The 22100-nt window shown below is 36.1% G+C and overlaps 1 protein-coding gene across 1 annotated transcript in view; it reads left to right on the forward strand.

The window, feature by feature from the left end:
- The first annotated feature begins 11400 nt into the window (after positions 1-11400).
- LOC127957442 (BMP/retinoic acid-inducible neural-specific protein 1-like) overlaps positions 11401-22100 on the forward strand; it is a 168138-nt gene continuing 157438 nt past the window's right edge. The window contains exon 1 of the mRNA XM_052555976.1: positions 11401-11736. The gene's annotated coding sequence lies outside the window, so the exon portion shown is untranslated. The remainder of the gene's footprint in view (positions 11737-22100) is intronic.

Raw genomic sequence — 22100 nt, forward strand, 5'->3', positions numbered from 1 at the left:
GACTGTTTTTTTCTTTGTTTTTTTTTGTAGACTGTACATAGCCTATTACTTCTGCTACAATTAAACATTTTTTTAAGGTTTCATCACACATTTCTTCCATGTTTTAATATGAATAGTAAATCCCCTTTGTTTACCATAAAATAAAGTTTGCTTAGTTTTCAATAATTAAAAGATAAATGATTAATGAAATGAATGTTTTATGCCTTCATTTGATAACCAGAAAAATGTAAATATGTTTACTGTTACGTTACTGTTCAGTATGCCACTTGTTAAACAGAATGAATATGCAACTGAACAGTCTGGGCTCATGTTCTAATCAGTATTCATGTTTAATAACAGTACACATTTCATGCATTAGGTCTGGTAAATGTGGTTTATGTTCGTCATGGAGAGTCTTTTCAAACCTTTGGAAACCCATCACTCTTTTTTATCTTCTGCTCTCGCTGGTGTGAAAAAAAAAAACAGTTTGTGCTTCACTCTGCCTGAGCCTGCGTTGTAATAAACAGTCAGGTAGTCACTTAGCAGTCGTTTCCATTTGAAGACCCTCACAGGTTCAGACCTCCTGAAGTAACCCGAGGTTAAGTGACTCTCCTAAGAGCTCACGGCACACTCGATGCTGGAATCGAACCATCAACCTTCTGGTTACAAACTCAAATGACACACCGCCCACATACACCTTCACTCTATTCTGAGCGCTCTGACTCAAGCAGACATATGTTGTGTGAATCTTACTGTAGGTGTAAATATCGTGAGGCATCAGTCGCCCATCTTCTCCATCAGACTGACTCGATTAAAAGCTTCTCACAGTCGGGTCTTTTGGGGCTGTCAGTGGGCCGAGACGTTCCCCGATTCTCTCAAAGAGAGACTTTTACTGTAGGCCTTCCCCTACATGACTCAACGTCTTCTGTTGACACAAAGAGCTTTTTGTAGCTGAACTTCTGAGGGCTGGAGGTGTCAGAGACATGTCACGTCTCAGTGCTGATGTGTAGATCGTTCTGCCACAGGAAGCAGCGACTGTATTAAGCGGCGAGGGTGAAAGCGCTGCCAAGAAATAATTGATACGCTGCGATGCGGCGGCGTGCTCATCTCTCAGCTCTTTAGACGGCGGAGGATTGGAGTGACAAAGTCTGTGATGTAACAACGTTGCATTACGCCTCACTGAATGAGAGTCATCTATCTTTTAACGCAGGTTATTTAAAAGAAAATTGCACCCTAGATCTGGAGAGCGGCCCTTGTGTAACTGCAGTAATACCCTTGCGGTAAATAGAAATCAGCAATGGAAGATTGAAAATAGAACACTAGAACCGCAAAATGCCTCTTGTATTGAGAGCTCAATCTTAGTATTGCTTGATACATTTTTTATAAGTTTGGCGCAGTTAAACTTGAGTTGAATAGCACTTACTCCAGCACTTCATTAGGAAGTACAGCTGCAGATGTGAATTCAGCAACTCACCAAAAGACCGCTGTTTTGCTCAGTGAGATACAATGCAAATATATGCATTAAAAACACATAGTCATCAGCCACACCTTACTATTCTGATCTTCTTCATGCATGCTGTGCATGGGACTGTGCTTGTGTCAGTTCAGAATGGCAGACTTTGTATTTACTGCACAGAATACATTCATCCCAAACATAATGCAAATCACCTTTTTCATGCGAACAACTAAAACAGTATCTCCATAATCGGGCAGTTTATCAGCAATTCAGTGCTCGTCTCTTACAGAAGAGTTGCAGTCTCTCTAAATAGATTTCCACTCTCAAGCTCAGGTGAGCTCTATATGCTTTATTTAGATTTGTGCACCATGCACACCTAAAAATCACAGTGCTTTTCACCATTTCAGTTGCTAACTCTGAATCTAATTCATGTGGCAAAATGGGTGCATAATCATAAATTAAATTTGATTTTAGAAAAGTGGCAATAAAATATCAGTGACATAAAATATATACTGTACGTGGCAAAAGGAAATGGTTGATTTGTGAGAAGAGTGGTCACATGTTTATTTTCTAAAGTAAAAAGAAAACTGATACACTCAAAATTGCAATAAAGTGGGTAAAGTGGCCATTTCAGACAAAGTGGGTTTTCAGAAAAATGTTTGATCGACCTTACACAATTTAAACAAGTCACAACACAATGGAAACAAGCCACGACACAGCAACATTAGCACAGCACAACAAAATTAGTCCTATGCGCACTACTGGACAACTGTAGTTAGGAAATGACAGGTACAGCCATACCTCAAAGGAGGACTGTTTCATGGAGAAAGGAAGAAAATCCTTTGACATAAGATTTTCATTTCAACTTATATAGTGATTCAACAAATTTTAAACAAATATTGTTTTGCCTGAATGTGTTGGACAAAGCAGGCCAGTGGGATTCAGGCAAAATGGGAAACATTCATGCTCAAATTTATTAAATAAATTGACATTAACTGATTATTTTATAATTGACGTTTAAAAACAGATAGAAAAAAAAAAGTTTTTACATATGGTTAGTAACCATTTTAAATACTCTTATACAGTTTTTTTGTTAACCTTTTTGTTGTTGCATGGGTTATAGTCACAATATTAATATGTTGTAGAGTTAATTTTCATCAGCATTCTGATTTCTGAATATCACACTATTGATTTAATCGTATTTAATATCAACACAACATGTTCTATTAGTTGTTTGGAATTTTAGACAATAATTAATAAACTGATGAATTGGTAACACTTTATTTTAAGGTGTCCTTATTACACGTATTACATGTACTTACTATTATAATTACAGTTAATAACGCATAATTACATGCAAGTTACCCTAAACCAAACCCTAACCACATGTAGTTAATTAATATTACTCAATACTTAAATGTATAACTACCCCGTAACAAGGACATCTTAAAATAAAGTGTAACCAATGAATTTTACTCATTGACTGGTTACAGTATATGTTTTTGGAATGTTAAATATATTGTTGAATTTTTTTTTGAGAATATGTTCATAAATCATGTGTTTTGTAGATATATAAAAATGTATGGAAATGAGCAAAAAACACATACAGTATAAACCACATTAGACAGCATTGGACATAATCTGGCAATATTTCTAAGATGAAAGAAAGATGTTCTAACAGTATTCAGAGCATGTGGTTTTAATGTTAAATTTGTGCAACTGGTGGGGTGAACCAAATGAGCAAAATTTTAGTAGATAAAAAAATGATTTTTTTTTTTTTACATCCATTCCTTAATCTTAGAAATACATGGAGAAAGAAAATCCACAGGCACAGTATCATCAGGTTTTGAGTGTATATAGATTTGATTGTCATCTACATTGAAATGAAATGTTAGACTAAGAGATTTTAAAAGTTGACCAAGTGGGAAAAGGTAGATATTAAAAAGTAGGGGGCCCAGAATTGATCCTTGAGGGACTCCAGATTTCACAACACCAACCTCTGACCTAAATCCACCCTTCGTAACAAAATGCTTATGGTCTGTGAGGTAGGATCTAAACCACTTAAGTACAGTATCAGAGACCCCAAAAACAGTTTCTAAATGAGGAATAAAAAGAGGTTGATCTACAGTGTCAAAAGCGGCACTGAGATCAAGAAGGATAAGAATCTGAGGCAATTAGCAAATAATTTGTGACCTTAACCAATGCTGTTTCACACTGTGTAATTTACGGAAGCCACACTACAAAGGCTCAAATAGTTAAATGAGAAATTAACTGAGTAGCAACAATCTGCTCCATTTAAAAAAAAAAGAAAAAAAAAAAAGAAATGAGAGATTGGAAATGGGATGATTTCTTTTCAGGTTTTCGTAATCAATGTTTGTCTTTTTTTGTACAGGTGAAAAATCAGCTATTTTAAAGGCTGCTGGCACAACACCAGTACACAACTAATAATTTAATAATATATTCAGAACACAAAGATCCAAAACATGTCTGAAACAAACTAGTGGGTATGGGATCAAGTAAGGAGGTAGCTGCTTTCAATTGAGAATTCTCCTTTTGAAAGGAATATGAGTCATGTTCAACCAAATATATATATTTGGTTGCATGCAAAATGTAAGGAGTTATTGCATTACTCATTACAAATGGATTTGAGTAAAGAGTACATATGCTTACTAAAAAATGTAGTCAAGCAGACACTTGATAGGTGATCATATCCTTAGTAAAACTACAAAGCTGCCAACAAGATACAGTAACTATTACACTTAAACAATTTACACCACTGCATTCCATGCCATTTTGTAATTTTGCAAACATTATGGGAATGTTGCTTTTCATTGTTTTCTAAATGTTCTGAAACAAGTAGTAGCAATTAGAAAGCATTATGATCATCTAAATGTAGAAATTTGGCAGGGAAAACACATTCCATGAATGATGCATGATGATGCTTTTGTGCTAACTTTTTGAGAACATTAAAAACGAGATAACATCGAATGAATATTCTATTCATCTTACTAAAATAATATTTTCCTAACTAAAGTTCTGAGATGGTTCTCTGTTAGCCAAGAAGTTTGAAAGAAACTTTTATAGACAAACCTCCTTTAAATTAGAACACAAGCATGACTTTTAAGAGTGCTGCAGCTGAAGCAGCGTGTGTCCAATAATCAAACTCTCACTCATGTGATGATGAATGTACACAGTGCATGATCTCAGGCACTCGCTCGTGTCCCTCTGAGGGGTGATTAGAATATTGTATGAGAGTTCATTAACACAAGCAGAGATTTCAACAGGGACCGGTAAGCAAACAAAATGAAGAACAACATGAGCATAAGCCATGCTGTGCTTAGTGCAGAAATAGAGGAATCATGTGATACCTTTATATTAAAAATGTTAGAGCATGCTCTTTATCAATTGCCACACAACCAGTGTACTGCCTCACATGATCATTTGACCCTGATGTAAGTGGAGGTTGGAGGTTAAGTGTTCTCCTCGTGGCCTACACCTTGAATCACTACTGTACATCTGGTTGTTGTCAAATGGAAACAAAGGGTTAGGAAATTCAAAATTGAAGAGGCATGTTAGGTGGTAACTATACAGCACAGAATGAGGAGAATACACAAGAACTATCAGCAAAGTCACAATGGACCTCATTCACGAAAACCAGCAGAAGAAATTTCTGTGTTAATCATGTGTGTAACCTTTATTATGTAAATGAAATGGAATTCTTCAATTTACGTAAGAATGGTTGCTGAAATGATTTACGCACAAATCCGTTCTACTTATGTTTCATGAATGAGACCCATTAACTGAATGAATGTTGAATGCAAGCAGGAACACCTTTTTTTTTTTTTTGTGTGTGTTAGAATGAAATGTTTTAGTTGGGCATTCATTAAAGGTTTTTTTTTTTTACTCTTGATTTCAGAATTGTCAGTCAACATTCAAATGGTACATTCCTATGGTGTTTGCAGAATGATACAGTACAATGGAATATGGAATATATATATATATGTTAAAGTGCGTTAAATTACTTTTTTCCCCCTCCACATCAATATACACTCAATACACCATAATGACAAATCAAAAACAGAACTCACAACTTTTTAAATATTACAAATAAAAAAAAAGTTTCTCCAGAAATATTTGATTGGATTCGAGGCCAGGCTGTGACTGGGCCACTCAAGGACATTCACAGAGTTTATAAGCTACTCTTGCTGTGTTTAGTTTCATTGTCCAGTTTTCCAAATCCCAAGTGGGTTTTTGTGTGTCTTCAACTTGGAGAAGTTTGAGTATGGCCACACTGTACGTAAAGCCCAGATCAGTGGAGTGTTGCAGTGATGTTTGTCCTTCTGTAGGTTTCTCCCAGCTGCATATATGATCATGGAGCTCACCTAGACAATCAGCATCTTGGTCACCAGTCTACACAAGGCCCTTCTACATCAGTTTCTCAGTTTTAGTTGTTTCAAACATCTTCAATTATGGATAATGAAGGCTACATGATTCTGTAAAACTTCAATGAAACATTTTTTTTTTCTCCTGAACTCTTCCCCAGATGTGTGGCTTGACGCAAACCTGTTTCTAAACTCTACAGGCAGTTCTTATGACCCCAGGGCTTGGTTTTTGCTCTGATATGCAATTCCAGCTGTTAGAATTTTATTAAGATGTGTGTGCCATTCCAAATCATAACAATTCAAATGAACTTGTCACAGGTTAACTTCACTTGAAGTATAGTAACATCTACAAGCAAAATGGATGCTTCTGAGTTAAATTTCAACTGTCCCAGATAAATGTTTGAATAGTTATGCATTGGAAACATTTAATTATTATTATTATTATTATGTTTTAAAATAAATAAATAATGAAACTACACTATAGATTGCACATCTCCACCAGCAGCACATTTCATGATGTAGGTGGATGCAGTAACATTCACTAAAATCAGTCAATATGACTCTTCAACAAACAGCATTACCAGGGTCATCAATCAGTACAGTTAAGCTGCCTCTGTGAAGCATCCTTACTGTAGCGATCGTCTCACAGGGCAGCAGATCACACAGAATGGGCCATCGCCCTGCACAAACACAATGATCAGCAGCTCAAATCAAGTTCCAGAAGGTCTCATACACAGTGATTGCTGCCCTCCACTCGTCTAAGCACAAGCACTGCTCCTGTTCTATTACAAAAGTCATCCATCAGTACAGTAAAGCTGTCATGAACAGCCATCAATCATCAGTAGGAGATGCCCGTCACACTGCTGGATTCATTTAGGCTGATCCAAACCATTCCTGCTGGTGACACTCAACTGGTGTCAATGATTTATTGTTCTTTGAAGGAGTTTATTCCCATAAACCTGAACCCTACGGCTGATGGGTTGTATTTCAAGGGTTTGAGTGAAATACCTTTAAAAGAAAGAAAGAAAGAAAGAAAGAAAGAAAGAAAGAAAGAAAGAAAAAAGCTGACAAATGCACTTCATGTGGACTATGTGTCTAATTACGTATAGTATATATATATATATATATATGTGTGTGTGTGTGTGTGTGTGTGTGTGTGATTGCCATACATGAGTATTTCATTATACAGTTCTACTGTTAAAATTTTGAGATGATTTACTTTGCTAGTTAGTTATTTACCTACTGACTGATTGACTATTTCAAATAAATGCTGTCATTATGAACTTTCTATTAATCAAATAATTAAAAAAAAAAAAAAAAACTGTATCACATTTTATGTGATAAAAATGTATCAGGATTTCAACAACAATATTCAATAGCACAACTGTTTTGAACATTGATAATAATCAAAAATGTTTCTTGAGCAGCAAATCAGCATATTAAATTGATTTCTGAAGGATCATGTAACACCAAGGACTGGACTAATGATGCTGAAAATGTAGCTTTTATCGCAGAAAAAAATAATTACAATATACTGACAGAAAACAGTTATTTTAAATTGTAATCATATTCCACAATTTGTACTGTATTTTTGAACAAATAATTTTGTCTTAGAAATGTACATTTGTCTTAGAAATATATATATATAGCGCATGTAATTGATGCCATTTTCTATAAAGTCTTTAGCTTCAATAATGGATCTTTTATTTGTTTCTCTCACAGATCTCAGGAATGAAGACATCTGCCATGTTTGGTGAACAACTGCAATTCATGAAGACATTTTAATGTCATCCCTCAGCACTTTAATCTAAACAGTTTACCATACAAATGGCCACACACAGCACTAATCGCAGTCAAATGTGGAGCGGCTCTGATGAGCTGCTATTGCGCTGTAAAGGTGATGGATACCACGACATGCCGGGTAACCTTTGCAGATTATATTGCCTTTCATTAGAGCACGTGGATGGCCGGTCTGCGATGACACCGCTATTACTTTCCACACTCATATTCATTCTCCAACTCTCATCACGATTCATGATGGATGCTCCTGCTGGCAGTCAATCATCTGTCTGTGTGCTTGAAAATCAGCTGTGATGTTGCAGGGGGAAAAAATGCTTAGAAGGAAATAACATGGATGGAGAATCGTCTTCCCAAATCTCATTCTGTGACCTCAACTGACTGGCATTACTAAACATGCAATGCTTTGCTTCAGAGATTCCTACACCGGATTAATCTGTTCAGGTGCCATCTTCTCTTTTCTTAACTCTCATTTTACTGAAGATTCAGGTACTGTCAGAGCTTCTAAAACTGTTTAATATCTGAACTAAGTTTGTATGTTTCAGTGCTTTAAGTATAAATATTATAATTATTACCACTATGAAATGAGGTGGTTTTGTAGACAATTACACACAAGCTAAGTCATTTACTGAAAATTCATTTTTATAGTGCCAACATTCCCCATTTTTTTGTCTTATATTAAGTGTAAATTCTATGTAGTTTTTATTTTGGTGAAATGACGCTGTAAAAAGCTAAAAGAAAGGATTATATTGACCTACATTAAATAGCATTTTCTTTGTCAAATGTATTTATGTATGTATTTGGTTTGGTCATTGATTGATTGATTTATTGATTGATTTATTGATTGATTAATTAATTAATTAATTAATTAATTAATTAATTAATTAATTAATTAATTAATTAATTAATTAATTAATTAATTCAGTCAGTCAGTCAGTCAGTCAGTCAGTCAGGTAGTCATTTTAATACAGAATTTTAGGTTAATCATAAGAAGAACTAATTCATTTGATGGATTCAAATGGTCCAACGTGCCATTTTGTTGAGTATAGGAAATACCAAAGCACATGGCAAAATTGGCAGGCTGTGTTCGATGAAAGCTCTTCAGTCTCTTTCTATTCTCCTACTACTGAATATATGATGAGAATTAAAATAAATGTACAGTGCGTTCAAAGCCCTGGAGCCCTGCCTGCATAACATGAACCAATGTGGATTTTAGTTTGATGGTCTGCGATCCATTCATGCCAGAGATCGACTATTTGAAAGAAATGCTGTATTGCTCAAACTGCTCAGGAGCAAAAAAGAATAGAGGAATTTCTTTATGTTATGTTCATGAAAATCAAATATCTTTACAGCATAACACTGATTTTTTTTTTCCAGATAACAGTGTATTCTGAAAATAGATCTGTCCACACACTTATCTGTGCTCAACCTCTGAGATAAAAATGGCATGAGAGTTTGTGGTAATTAGAAACGATGACGGATTGAAAACGATCTGCAAGCCAAACCTACAGCGAACTGTCATTAGTGGATTGTCAGTGTTTTTAACACATCAAGCACACGTTTACACTGCTGTGAGCCGTGTGTGTCAGACTGCTGGCTTATAAATGCTTGACTTCAGTATTGCCTGAAGTGCCTTTAAAAATATGTGATCACAACAGACAGACACATTCAGTTATAACTGTGACATTATCACTAATACGTATCAGGAAGAATAAAGACAGGTGGAAATAAGCTGTGAAAACAAAATGAAAATAAGATATATAAATCAGAATTGTAAGTGCTGTTCCACTGAATAAATTATTTTAGATGGTTTATGTGATCAAACAGCTTTATTCAATATTTACTAGACAAAATACAGCATTGCTTCTTAAGCACAGAAAAACATCTAGATCTATATCTGCTTTGCTTTAACATATAACATAACAAAATTAAGACAACTTGAAAACAGAAAATATATATAAAAAAATAACATTTGTTTGAAAATATTAACAAAAATTATAATAGTATATGGGTGACTCTAAAACAACATTGACCTGGAGTCTTGATTTTGTGGCCTTGTCTTGAGAGCTCATCAACCAAACGTGGTCTGAGTTTCATTCCATCATCTCAGACAAGATTTCAGTCTATTTCCATTGTCCTCCCTTAACCTCAACCACAGATCAGCACTGTATCATCACCATTTTTGAAATCTCATTTCATCTGAAACACTGAATGCTACACTGGATTCATCAGTTTCTATATTTCACTTACTTCAAATGATCCTCGGAGTGAAAGGTGCAGGGTCCTGGTCTAAGATCCAGGTCTTATTAAATTGGTCTGGCTTCTGACTCTGATTTAGTATAAATGCCTATGTTTGCCAACTGTTTTCAAGGCTGGCTGGACTATAACTAAACTATAATAAACTATAACTCTCTTTTGTCTATAAATGCTACACAAGATTTAATCTGTGATTCAAAGCTTCTCATGAATTTAACCTATATGTGGTGGATAAGGTTAGATTAATGTTCAGTAGAAGCTCTTTTATTTCTGTGGAAGGCATCCGTGGCATGTTGTTGATGACCACAGACTTTCTTTGGCTCTTTTTTAAATAGGCTGACAAATAGTATGTACAGAGATGAAAATATATGTGGCAAAACCATCTCCATGAAATTAACTGTTGCAAAACTTAAGGGGATAAAATAAACCCCTTCTAACCCTGTCTAAAAATGTCATATAAAGACGATTACAATGGTAACTTCACATATTAAATGTTTTTAATGGAATAGTTCGCAGAAGTGTCTTCATCAGGTTTGGAGGAATGTAGCATTCCATCACTTGCTCTCCATGCAATGGATCTTCTGCCTCTGTGAATCCAAACAGTTGATAAATACACAATCCACGAGTAATCCACACCACTCAATTCCATCAATTAAGATACTGAGAAGCCAAAAGCTGCGTTTTTGTAAAAAAATAAAAATAAATAAAAATAAAAATAAAAAAATCAGTATAGTATGAATCAGGAGAAAAAATATGCACAGCTCAAGCACCGTTTACAAGCAAAAAGAGCTCTAAAGAAATATATTGGTGGATCTTGCTGTGAGAGGACAACAGGGAATAAACATATATCCAGATTATCATCAAAACACATATTTTTTCTTTAATAATAATAATAATAATAGCAATAATAATAATAATAATAATAAACAGTTTTGCATTTTCTGCTTTAATACCCAACAGACTCGCATTACTTGAAACACGATTTTTGTTTGTTTTGCCGGATGTAAATTATTTTCTCTCCATATGTGACATGAAGATGTTGCATGTCTTTAACCCGTAACAATCCACTAAATGCGATTATTTCAGCACCACGGACAGCGCTCGAGCTCAGTTTGACTGACAGCTCCGCGCTTAAGAGGCGAGTGATTCCGTCTTTGTTTATCCGTTATGTGCGGACTTTATAACTACAGGTGTCTTTGTTTGTAACGCACTTGGCGAATTTTATAAAGAGATCCTACACGATTAAATTCCGGAATAAAAAAAAAAAACCGCCAAGACTCGGAATGTTGGTTTTTCTCAAATCTGACCCAATCCTGACATACATACACATTTACACACATAACACGATGGAATGCCATTAAAAAAGTCGAATAATAAAACGCAAATAATATCACTAATAAAATAATAGGTACGCTCTCTCTCTCTCTCTCTCTCTCTCTCTCTCTCTCTCTCTCTCTCTCTCTCTCTCTCTCTCTCTCTCTCCTCAAAGCTTTTGATGTGCTTCAGTCCCTCCCCTTTCTGTCTGCCATCACCCTCCTCTACAATCCAGTAAAGTGATGCTCGGCGCCTCCTACTCGTTTCTCTCCGTGTTTCTCAGCAGCAGTCGGACTCTTCATCTCTCCATCCGGAGCTGCACTGCTGTCGGATATTTCCTCCTCAGCTCTGCTTTTACACTCGACCGTTTCTCAGATGCTGCTCAGCGAATCGAACCGCCGGATTTCTCCCTCTTGAGTATGAGAGGGACCGATGACCCATACGCACAGCAGAAGCAGAGCCAGCAGCATGAGCCGCACCGCCGGACCCAGAGCAGAACTTTAAATCAGAGCGGAGCGTCACATTCCCGACACACGGGAGAAGCAGTTTCAGGTGAGTCTTTAAGGAGCTTTTATTGAGCTGGACGCTGAGTGTGTGATCGATGGCGCTCAGGGTGCTTGTGAAACTGGATGTTGGAGGGATTTTTACATGCAGCACTTCACGGAGCTTGTGCGCGGCCAGTACATGATGGATCCTGAGGGGATGAGAGGGTCTTCTGTATGGTTTTGAACCGGACTGGGTCTGATCTGCAGATGCTTGACAATTTGAGTAAACCACGCGCGCGTGTGTGTTCTGTTTTCAGTCCGCGCATCGCTCATTTTTGTAAGTTTGGATGCGGATTGATCGAGATTTGGGTTGTGTGTGTGTATGCGTGTGGGGTTTGTGCTGTTTTTATATATCTGCTGAGTCAACTCACAGCCTAAATGCCCATTAGTGCACAAAGCATAAATGAAGTCTCATCACTATTAAATAATGACACCATATGTCTTCATAGAGGCTGAATGAATCATTCCGCTTTGCAGTCAGAACTCAACAACTGCACATTCAGTACAAACATGATAGCAAAAATACAGTTTTTCTCCCCTTTGTATGTTTCCTGCTGCATCTGCAAAGTCAATAAACATGCACACTGCAGTAGAAAGCATATCAATCTCAACCCTCATGCCTGCATCGCACCGGGAACCTGATGCAAAAGGATATGAAGTGTTCACACTCGCATTAATCTCGGATGTGTGGTGACGAGGAGCTCGTTTTGCTGGAGAAAAGAGGCCAAATCTTCACAGCTCAGCCACAAACGGCGTGCTGAGGGCACGGAGAGGCTCAAAGCTGGAGGTGAACTTGTGTGAATGTGTTTCTGACGCTTAACTGTTGGGGGAGCTCTCGCACTTTCGCGCTTGATGTCAAATTTGACTTTGAAGCTTTTGGTAATTGAGTGATTATGATGGACACAAAGGCGCAGACGAGAGCCCTAAAGAGTTTTTCCGGGATGCATCCCATTACTGGTGCAGTGAATCAAACCTGGTCGATATGCACTTTTCATCTGCTCATATTATGCAAAATTATGACATCCGTCAATTGTAATTTTCAGTCCACAGCATGCTTTTAGTGGCCACGTTTAGACTGTTTTTTCTTCTTTCTTTTTCTTCCCCTAAAATAACCAGTTTGCATTATCTGAGCAATGCAATTGTATTCACTCACTCATGCAATGAATGCACGCTAACCTATCTAATTGTATGTCTAATTGCACAAACAACCATCACTTGTTACCGGTTGTTAATGTTAGCAGAAGCTCCGGGAGACTCAGTGTCACTCACCCAGTGCAAACCGGCCCAGGTGCGCGTTGCAGCCTGACGTTCGCCGCCGCACCTGTCGCTCTGTAGCTCTCCTGATCATCATTCACCAAGGCAAATAAAAGACGGTCTGCATTCAGAGCCTCTCTCAGTCCGTCTCAGACCACAGAACTGGACTAAGGCAGGCCAATGCAAGAATATCAATGACGAGGCTGCTTTGGCAGAGAGAATAATGAGCACTGTCTCATGCTGGCAGGAGTCGCACTGGCTGCCATGTGAAAGGTTGCAGCTGGGGGTCTTGGCGTCCTGGTTCTCAGGAAGAATCATGTGCTACTGAACGCCTGCTTGTTTATTTTGCTGGTCAGTTGTGTCATAAAGATGACAAGGCTGAGATGCATCCAACAAATTCAACTGCTGTCTAGTATTTATGTTTATATTTAAAATCCTGGAATGAGACATAAATGTTGGAAATTAAGATTTTATTATTCGTAACAAACTTAAGGGCTAGTTGTCAAAAACACTTTTTACATGAGTGAATATTTATTTCTGAAATCAGTGCGTGTCAGTGTACATACTTTGGATTTTTTTTTTTTCCACTGGATGTTCTTATCTAAAATATAATATAATATTATATATATATATATATATATATATATATATATATATATATATATATATATATATATATATATATATATATATATATATATATATATATATATATATAATAACATGCACTACGCTATTTTCAGTCATACATACAAGAACAATTTGATATAATTTAAGTCATTATCCAATTATTGTTAAAAACATTTGAAATTATTATATGCTGGCTATTATTTTGTATCTATGAATTCTTTAAAAAAAATTGAATGTAAAAGCTAAGGTGATGATGAGATTTAAATGCTGATGTTTAAATTTTCGCATTCATACCAAATATTGACTTATTATCCAATCAATGGTTAACCGTAACTGGGGATTTAGGATAATCTAGAAGATATATACATAGATAGTTGTATAGAATAATCTTATCAATCAAAAAATCAAGTATAATCAATGTGAATATAGCCTTCTATGTATCACATCATTCTACTATTGTAATCATGTGTATTTACCTGCGTGTATAGATGTCTGTATGAGAATGGGGCAGACATATGGAGAAGCCGCGGCCCTGTTTTGACATTAGACAAAATATAATGGAAAATTAAGTCCTCGCCACAGCCAAAAAAAAGGTAAACTATATAAAAAAAAAATATGTATGAAATGTATTGAACAAGCCTAGAGGAAAAACTGAATAAAAGAGGGTCCAGAGAAAGTTTCTGGAGATTCTCTGCAGAGTCTTTCGACTACATTATCTCTGATAACAAAATCTATTTTCTGGCATCAAAACTCCAAAACTTTAAAAGTGATACTTCATAGAAATGCCAGGAGCCACTACAGCTCTCACACTTTTTTATTTATTCAGAATAAATTCAGTTGCTCATAGATATCTAATAAATCACACAAATTAAATATCATATAAGAATTTCAGATTGCACTGAAATTACACTTATTGTACAGGAAAAACACATTTAACATACTTTGACTCTGATCATGGGGCATGTTGTCACACCATATGACCAGCTGTTACAATGGGATCCTGGCATTAAGGTATAATTAACCAAAAAAAATGAAACTGTATCATCATTTACAATATATTATTAAAGAACGTTGGGAACCGAATGGATCTTGTGCACGTTGACTGTTTTCTCTAAACATCTTTGATTATGTTCCACAGAAAAAGAAAGTGAGAGGTTTGGAACGACACGGAAATTAGCATTTTTGTTTGAATTATTCCTTTAATAAGACTATTTCAAATCACAATAATCATTTGTGGAACACAAAACATGACTAAATACTAAATATAACATTGCAAGATGATTATAAGATGTGAATATGTACATTAGCTTTGTCGTTATTACCCAAAGTCATATTCTTTTATTGCCAAGAGATGTCCTGACTTCTGCCTAGCACGGCACATGTCATTACAGCATCACAGAAGCGAGAACGTCCCTGGTGTTCTGATTAATTCAAGACTTTAAGCAGATAATACCAGCACTTCTCTCTCCGGGATATGGTAATTGCGAAGCATGCAAAAAGTCGTTCTCTGGGTTTCAGTGATTTGAGAAATCTCAGAACACCTTGTGTTAACAGAAATTAGCTAGCTGCTAAAATTAGCCCGCTGATAATAACCCTTCTATGCTAATATGAAATCGGCATGAGGAAATGAATATCGGTGGATCAATTGATCCAGCTTGCAGAATTCATCTCAGCCTCGTAGCGTTAATATAGACACCCAAATCAAACATTTATGGGTCAAATATTACTGAGATATTCTCCAGTGACGTGAACCGGTGTCATTATCAGTCGTCTTGGCAGGATTTGCACATCCTTGTAGAGGGACTCCACCGTATGTTTCATCATTGAAGTTTTGAATGGTTATTGCTGTACTGGAGTTACAGTACTTAAGCCTTTAATGTCATATGATAGAAGCTCAGCATAAATGCATGTAAAATTGATTGACTTAATGGGTATAAGAGATCTGTACTGTAGAGTTCTATTCAGAAATCCAGTGCACTGCCTTACTGTCTAATGGCTTCATAGGGAACTAAAGAAACACAGCCAAATAATTAGTGTATTTGAGATGCTCTACATAGAGAGCAATGATGTGAGCTACACAAACACATTTCATTTGGTGGCCATCTTTGGAGCGCAGTCAGTAATGCGAGTAAAACTCCCATTTAAGTAAGTAAAAAAACAAACATAGTCGTTTTTATTATTATTATTATTATTTTTTTTTTTTACTTTTCAACTTTTTAACTTTTTTATTATCTTTAGTGTTTTTGCATTGGTGTTAAGTGTTAGTTTGAATCTGTGTTGGGCTATGAACATCACTTATGCTTGAGCAGTGCTGGTAAATGTATTAATTTTAACAAAAACAATCATTCATTTATAGCATTAACATAATTTGACATTACTGTTTTATTCTGTTTAGAGTGATTTCCATGCAACTGTCAGATTTTAAAGGCAATTTATCATACCTTAAATAGGTCATGGTTATAATTTTATATCAAGTTGTTTTGCTTTCATGTTTTAGTTATGTTTGCTTTTACAATTCTAGTGCCTTTTCAGTTAACAAACAATGCTTATATTTAGTTTCATTGTTTTGTTTGAAACTTGTGTCTCCATTTTTATATATGAAATTATGTCCCTCATTATTTCTTAGACAGCACGAGTGCATTTTCACTGATGTTGCACTGGCTGATTGCATTCGCTGTAAAATGTTCCTGTGGCATTCTGAAGAATAATTTGATCTAAAATGTATCCGTTTATATTTCAGCCGGCTGTGAGAACTTAAACTAGATTGTTCTGGGCATAGGGAGTTTTTGATTAGGCTATTAAGTATATTAGCTGTTATGAAAGTGCCCAATCTCACTGTGGCACATCCTCCGTCTTCTGTTTCATATCATTTAATAATGTCTCTAAAATAGGTCTATCAGTAATATGTGTGCCGTTCTTTGAAGAGGTGATCTGATTTGTGCAATTATGAGTCAAATGATTCTATAGACTAAAATATAGACTATAGACGGAAAACTAGAGGCCAGTGTTATGAAAAGAAAGTGAGGACAAAGCTGCTGTTAAAGGTGCAGTAGGAGATCATGGAAAATGCTAACTTTAGCCTGATAGAAATGAATGTGAACATCATGCAGATCAGACGATCAGAGAGAACATTACTACAGAAACAGTTTGCCTGCCATTATTGTTCCGTCTAAAATAGTGTACGTGAAAGCGCTGATGATGTATCCTGTCTGCGTGAACCGGTGCAGAGATGCAAATACACAAGTTGACAGGAAGGTAGGAAAGTCAACCAAAATGCTTGGAAAGAGGATCATGGGACAATGAAGACTGGAGAAAATGTTGTTTGATCACTCGTATTCACATAGAAAACAGATATTTTAAATTGTTTTAATATTTCATATTTTTTAAATGTACTTTGATCAAATAAGTAATTTGCAAAAGTAATTTGTCAATTTTTTTATTTTTTGAACCACTGTATAAAAGTATGTTGTTCTAATGAATATTAGCAAAGACCAAGCCCATATTTATATTATTGTGATACTTGTAAATGCATGTGGCATTTTAACATTTTAGACTCATATAAGTGCATAAGTGACACCAGGTTTTTTTCAGTGTAACTCAGTGTAAGCTTAAGTTATTATTAAAAAGAAAATGAGAGATGATAAATGTTTGTTTGGAGCATTTGACTGCAGATTGAGGCAAAGAGTTTGTAAAGAGACATTTGTTAAAGGATGCATTGAATCTGACAGCATCTACATTGCCAAGCATGAGTAAACAATTTGGTAACACTTTAATGCATAATATGGATATTCATAATTTAGGTTGTAATGCATTACGTGAATTTTCATAACTAACTGTAACTTAAAATGCATTACAATATTTGCAGATTCTTTTTATATCTCTAATTGGTTGTTCGGCATGTGCTTTTATGCATTATACTTTCTGAAGGTGCAAAAATGAAAAGATGAGTATTACTGTATAATGTATTATAACTGTCGTTATGCTTATTCATCAAATCATATAGTGCGTTATAAGGTGCATTATTTAGAGCATTCAAAATACTATTATAATTCATAAAGTCTTCAAGAAATGTGGTATCAAAAATGTCATAATGCTTCATCTGTAAAAGATTGTCTTATAAAGATTATATTTCAAAACACTTACTCGCATGGAAAAAAATTGGAGTGTTGATACTTTTTCTCATGCAATGACATTAGCCAAACAGTGCTGATTGCTTACAAGCGTTAAATGAGTAATTTCTTAAAAACAAATCATTTGAGACAGAGTGTCAGAATGAAGGTTGAAAATAACCATTTGTGCAGCTATATGACTGTTTAATAACATTACAAGCAATCCTCAAGGAAGATATTAAAAAAGAATCCAAGTCAAGACCCCTTTAAACGCTGATTACATGGTTCTGAGAAGGGAAGCGATTGGCCCTTTATGGCCGACTGGCAGCCCGGCGACTGTTTTTGCCTGATCTTCATAAATTATTAAAATCCATGGTCATTTGCGGTGATTAACCTCTTTAATTCATACAATTATGTAATGAAAGGGCTGAATGAAAGGCTGTGCCGTGGCCCCCAACTGCTTAGGCAGTGGGGGAAACACTCGTGACAGAGAAAACCTCGGCGCTCGAGCTCAACTAAGGCCCACCAGCTGCTTCAACCTCGCCGCTGCCAACAGAGACCACTGGGATTATTAATAAACAATGGCAACCTGTAGGGGGGGGAGAGGTAGATGTGGTTTGCCAGCTGGCTTGACTTCACCTCAGCGTCAGTGCATTTCCCCAACTGGAGTGGCGAACGGCTGCCAGTGAGCTGGAAAACGAAAGGGCATGAGGAGACATGGCACACATGTGTTTTCGCTATAGTAGTGCCTGTAAAATTAACACGTTTGCGATGAATTGAGTTAAACTGCTTAAGCCATCCCTCCATCTTTGACAAGATGAAGTTCCTCATCCTTGTGTCTCATCTAAAGATTTAGAATGAGTGAACGATACAGCTTTCTGGAGAAAGAGAGAGATCTGATCATCCGTGCTTAAATCCTTTACTTGTTTGCTATGCATTTAAATATATGTGTAATTACACATTTGTAATTATTTCTCAGCTTAGTACATTTCAAATATATTAACTTTAAATGTAAGCCTAATATTGAATAACTCACTAAAGTTAAAATTCTAATCAATCACTTCAGCTTCAGTATGGTAGTCGACACCTCAAAATAAGTGTACTTAAACACTCCCACACATACCCCCCAGCACACACACTATAGTACACTACAAGTATAAGTTTTTGTCTAACATTGTCTTATTGCATTCTGTCCATTTTGGAAACAATGTGAAATAACTGTCAGTTGTCAAATACTCAGTTGACTAGGACTCAAAAGTTTAACTCAATACCACTTGGATAACAAGCAAATCAGAAATCTCTACATCTAAATGGTAATCGTTTCCTCTCGGCTCTATTATTTCTCTGCCGAGCCAGTTGGAGACGGTTTAATGTACCAGTGAGAACAGTCGTGACTCAGCATAATAAAGCAGCGTCAAGTATCCTCTCTACAAAAAGTCCCAGATCAGCTTGCGACCTACAATTACTCTTTGACTGACAGCACCTTCGACCGAGATTTACATATTGCTTTAAAGTGAGCAAGTCTTATAATTGAGTCTTAAGAGTAGCTGTTCCTAGATCAGAGGTCACTGAGAGGCAAACTGTTATCAGAAACCACTCAAGAAAAGAGAACAGATAAAAGCAATAAAGGGCTCATTGAGGTTTTTTTTGGCCTGCACCTGTGCCAGCAGTCCTCCCGTTTCCTTCAATTTCTTTATAGAGAGATGCTTCTGAGATACTCACCCATAAGAAGGAACAATGCCAGATAATCTTTGCCACAGTTGGTCTGTATTAAATTTATTAGTTCACTCAAAAATGACAATTCTGTCACCATTTAATTTTCTCTGTGAAAGACAAAAGGAGATATTTAGCAGAGTGTCCGAGCTTCTGTTATCCCTTAAACAAAAGTATGTTTTCCAACATAGGCTCCTTGGAAATATGTTCCTCTGCCGAATTCTTTTGCAAAACAAAACAAACAATAAAGACTTATTTTATAGCGGTTTCTTGCACAATGCTATGTTATCAGTTCAAAACACTTTTACCATTGTGCATGATTTGTAAACTAATACAGTTTAAGGTTTGCATCAGCTCTATATGTATGACTTTTCTGATGTAGTAAACTTGCTCTGTAGTGCACCCGGTACAGCATTGCAGTTGTGATGTGAAGCGTTTAGGTACAGGCCACGTGAAACAAGAATCAAGATAAAAGAGATCAAACACATGTAGAATAAGGAAAAAAAATAATATTATTTCACATTTACTTTTGTTAACACTCTTGGCTAAATTTATTGTTTGGTTTTCTGTAGGCAGTACATTATTTTCAAACACACTTTTAGAGCCACTCACCAGACATTTCATTTCTGAACTGCCGTGTTACATATAACAACCAAGCTAATACAACGTTGCCAGATCATCTGTTTCAAATAAAACTGAACACTATTTTAGTCCCACTCACTGGACGTTTCACTTTTACGAAATGTGCAAAAAACAACATAATATATGGTAAACACCATTGCAAAATTTCAAATCTCTGATTGGCTGTTTGAAAATTTGAAAATTGTTTCTTTTCCATTACAATCGGGTGTCAGAAACAGGGAAGTTCAACATGCTGTCAGATTCAGGGCATCCTATAACAAATGTCTCTTTGCAATTTGTAACCATTTTATATTTGGCAAACTGGTGGCTAACTCATTTGAATTTGTACAGTTTCATTCATATGTTTTTCTTTTTTTTTATCATGTTTCTGTGCAAATTCATACAAAATTACCAGCTCAGCACATAATTTCTCATGAGATCAGGATGAAAAGTTGCATAGCACTGCTTTAACCATACCTACTGTTAGAGATTGACTTTGCATATTCATTCAGCCTAGTTGATGGAATAGAAGCTAACATGCATTCTAAAAATCTGAACAATTGGCATTATAAGGTATCAATAATTGGAAATACCGTGCATGGTCATTTCTGCAACATACCATATTACAGAATACTGCCACATCTAATAACATACTGATTTTTGTCCTTTTTGAAGGACTGGCATTAGGATTTACTGACACTGAAATGGTAAACAGAAGCAGAAACAGAAGCTTAGAGTTTGTAAATGACAAAATACACATTTTTAGGTGATCTATTCTTTGACATGCCTTCAAGACATATCTTGAAATAATAAAGGGTCACAAAAACGGTCGGTTTTGAAGAGTTTCCTCATATAATATATTGCCTTGGCCTTGGGCTAGTTAATATTCTCTCTTCATCTGGCCTTTGGATGAGCCCTCGATATCGCTCCATTGTAGTTCTGCCGCTTTTAAGCTGTTCATAGACAAGCTTCAAAGTGGAGGAGGCCGAAGCTTCAGAGAATGTTGTTAGTCTGTTTTTCTAAACTAAAGTGCAATATCAGCTCGGAAAGAGAGAACAGAGGCAGAGAGAGAAGTAAAAAGCTTTCGATTAGATCCGCTGGGACCAAAGCGGTGACGTGAGAGCCCAGCTGAGCTGCGACTGCGGCAGTGTGCTTGATTTCCCCATAATTACCCAGAGTATTTTTGCCCTCTGTTTCTGCCCCTGCTTCTGTCGAATGGAGCAGCTATTCTTTAATCTTGTCACTTCTCACGACTATGGAAGTGGGCTTTGGAAGTAGCTATTAGAGGAAGGAAATTGCACAGGGCTCTCCCTTTGGCCCTTCCGGATGGTTTGAGAAATGAAGAAAGAGAGGGTCATGGGAGAGGAGTGCTGGACTAAAAGCGTGGAGAGACTCTGACGGTGCAGAACGCCCCGCGTGGTGCTATACGCTGCCATCATCCGAATGTGTATTTGGAGAAAAGTAGAGACAATATGGTGAGAGGAAGGAGTGAACCGGACAGACAAAATAGCTTTTTCTGCATGGTTTTTTGTTTTTAATCTGAACATCCTTAAAACATGATGCTTCTACTTTAGAAATCCAACTTTGCAAGATAAAAAGACTTGTTAGAGAATATCTAATTATTTTTTCCCTTTCCCTTCTGGCAATTTCTATTGATTTATTTAGTGTTATATATTACATTTCATAAGACTTATGCTTAAAAAATGCAATCCATATACTTCTCAAATGCATTTATCTTAGATTTACTGGAACAGAATGCAAAATACTGATTACTGGCCTTAATAAAAATGTCAAAATACATTTATTTATGTATTAAGCAGTGGCTATAGAGTCTACATCAATTTCATTCATTCATTCATTCATTCATTCATTCAGTGAATGTAGTGCAAGTCAATCAATATGATTTTTGGAGTGATTTTTACAACATAATACATAATGTTTTGAATATAAAGTGTTTTTAAAAATGCATTATTTATATATTTATTATAGTAAATGTAGAGTACCCATCAAAATGCCAAGTTTTGACATGAAACTCTTGATGGCA

Source organism: Carassius gibelio, chromosome B5 (assembly GCF_023724105.1).
Source record: "Carassius gibelio isolate Cgi1373 ecotype wild population from Czech Republic chromosome B5, carGib1.2-hapl.c, whole genome shotgun sequence".
Lineage (NCBI taxonomy): Eukaryota > Metazoa > Chordata > Actinopteri > Cypriniformes > Cyprinidae > Carassius > Carassius gibelio.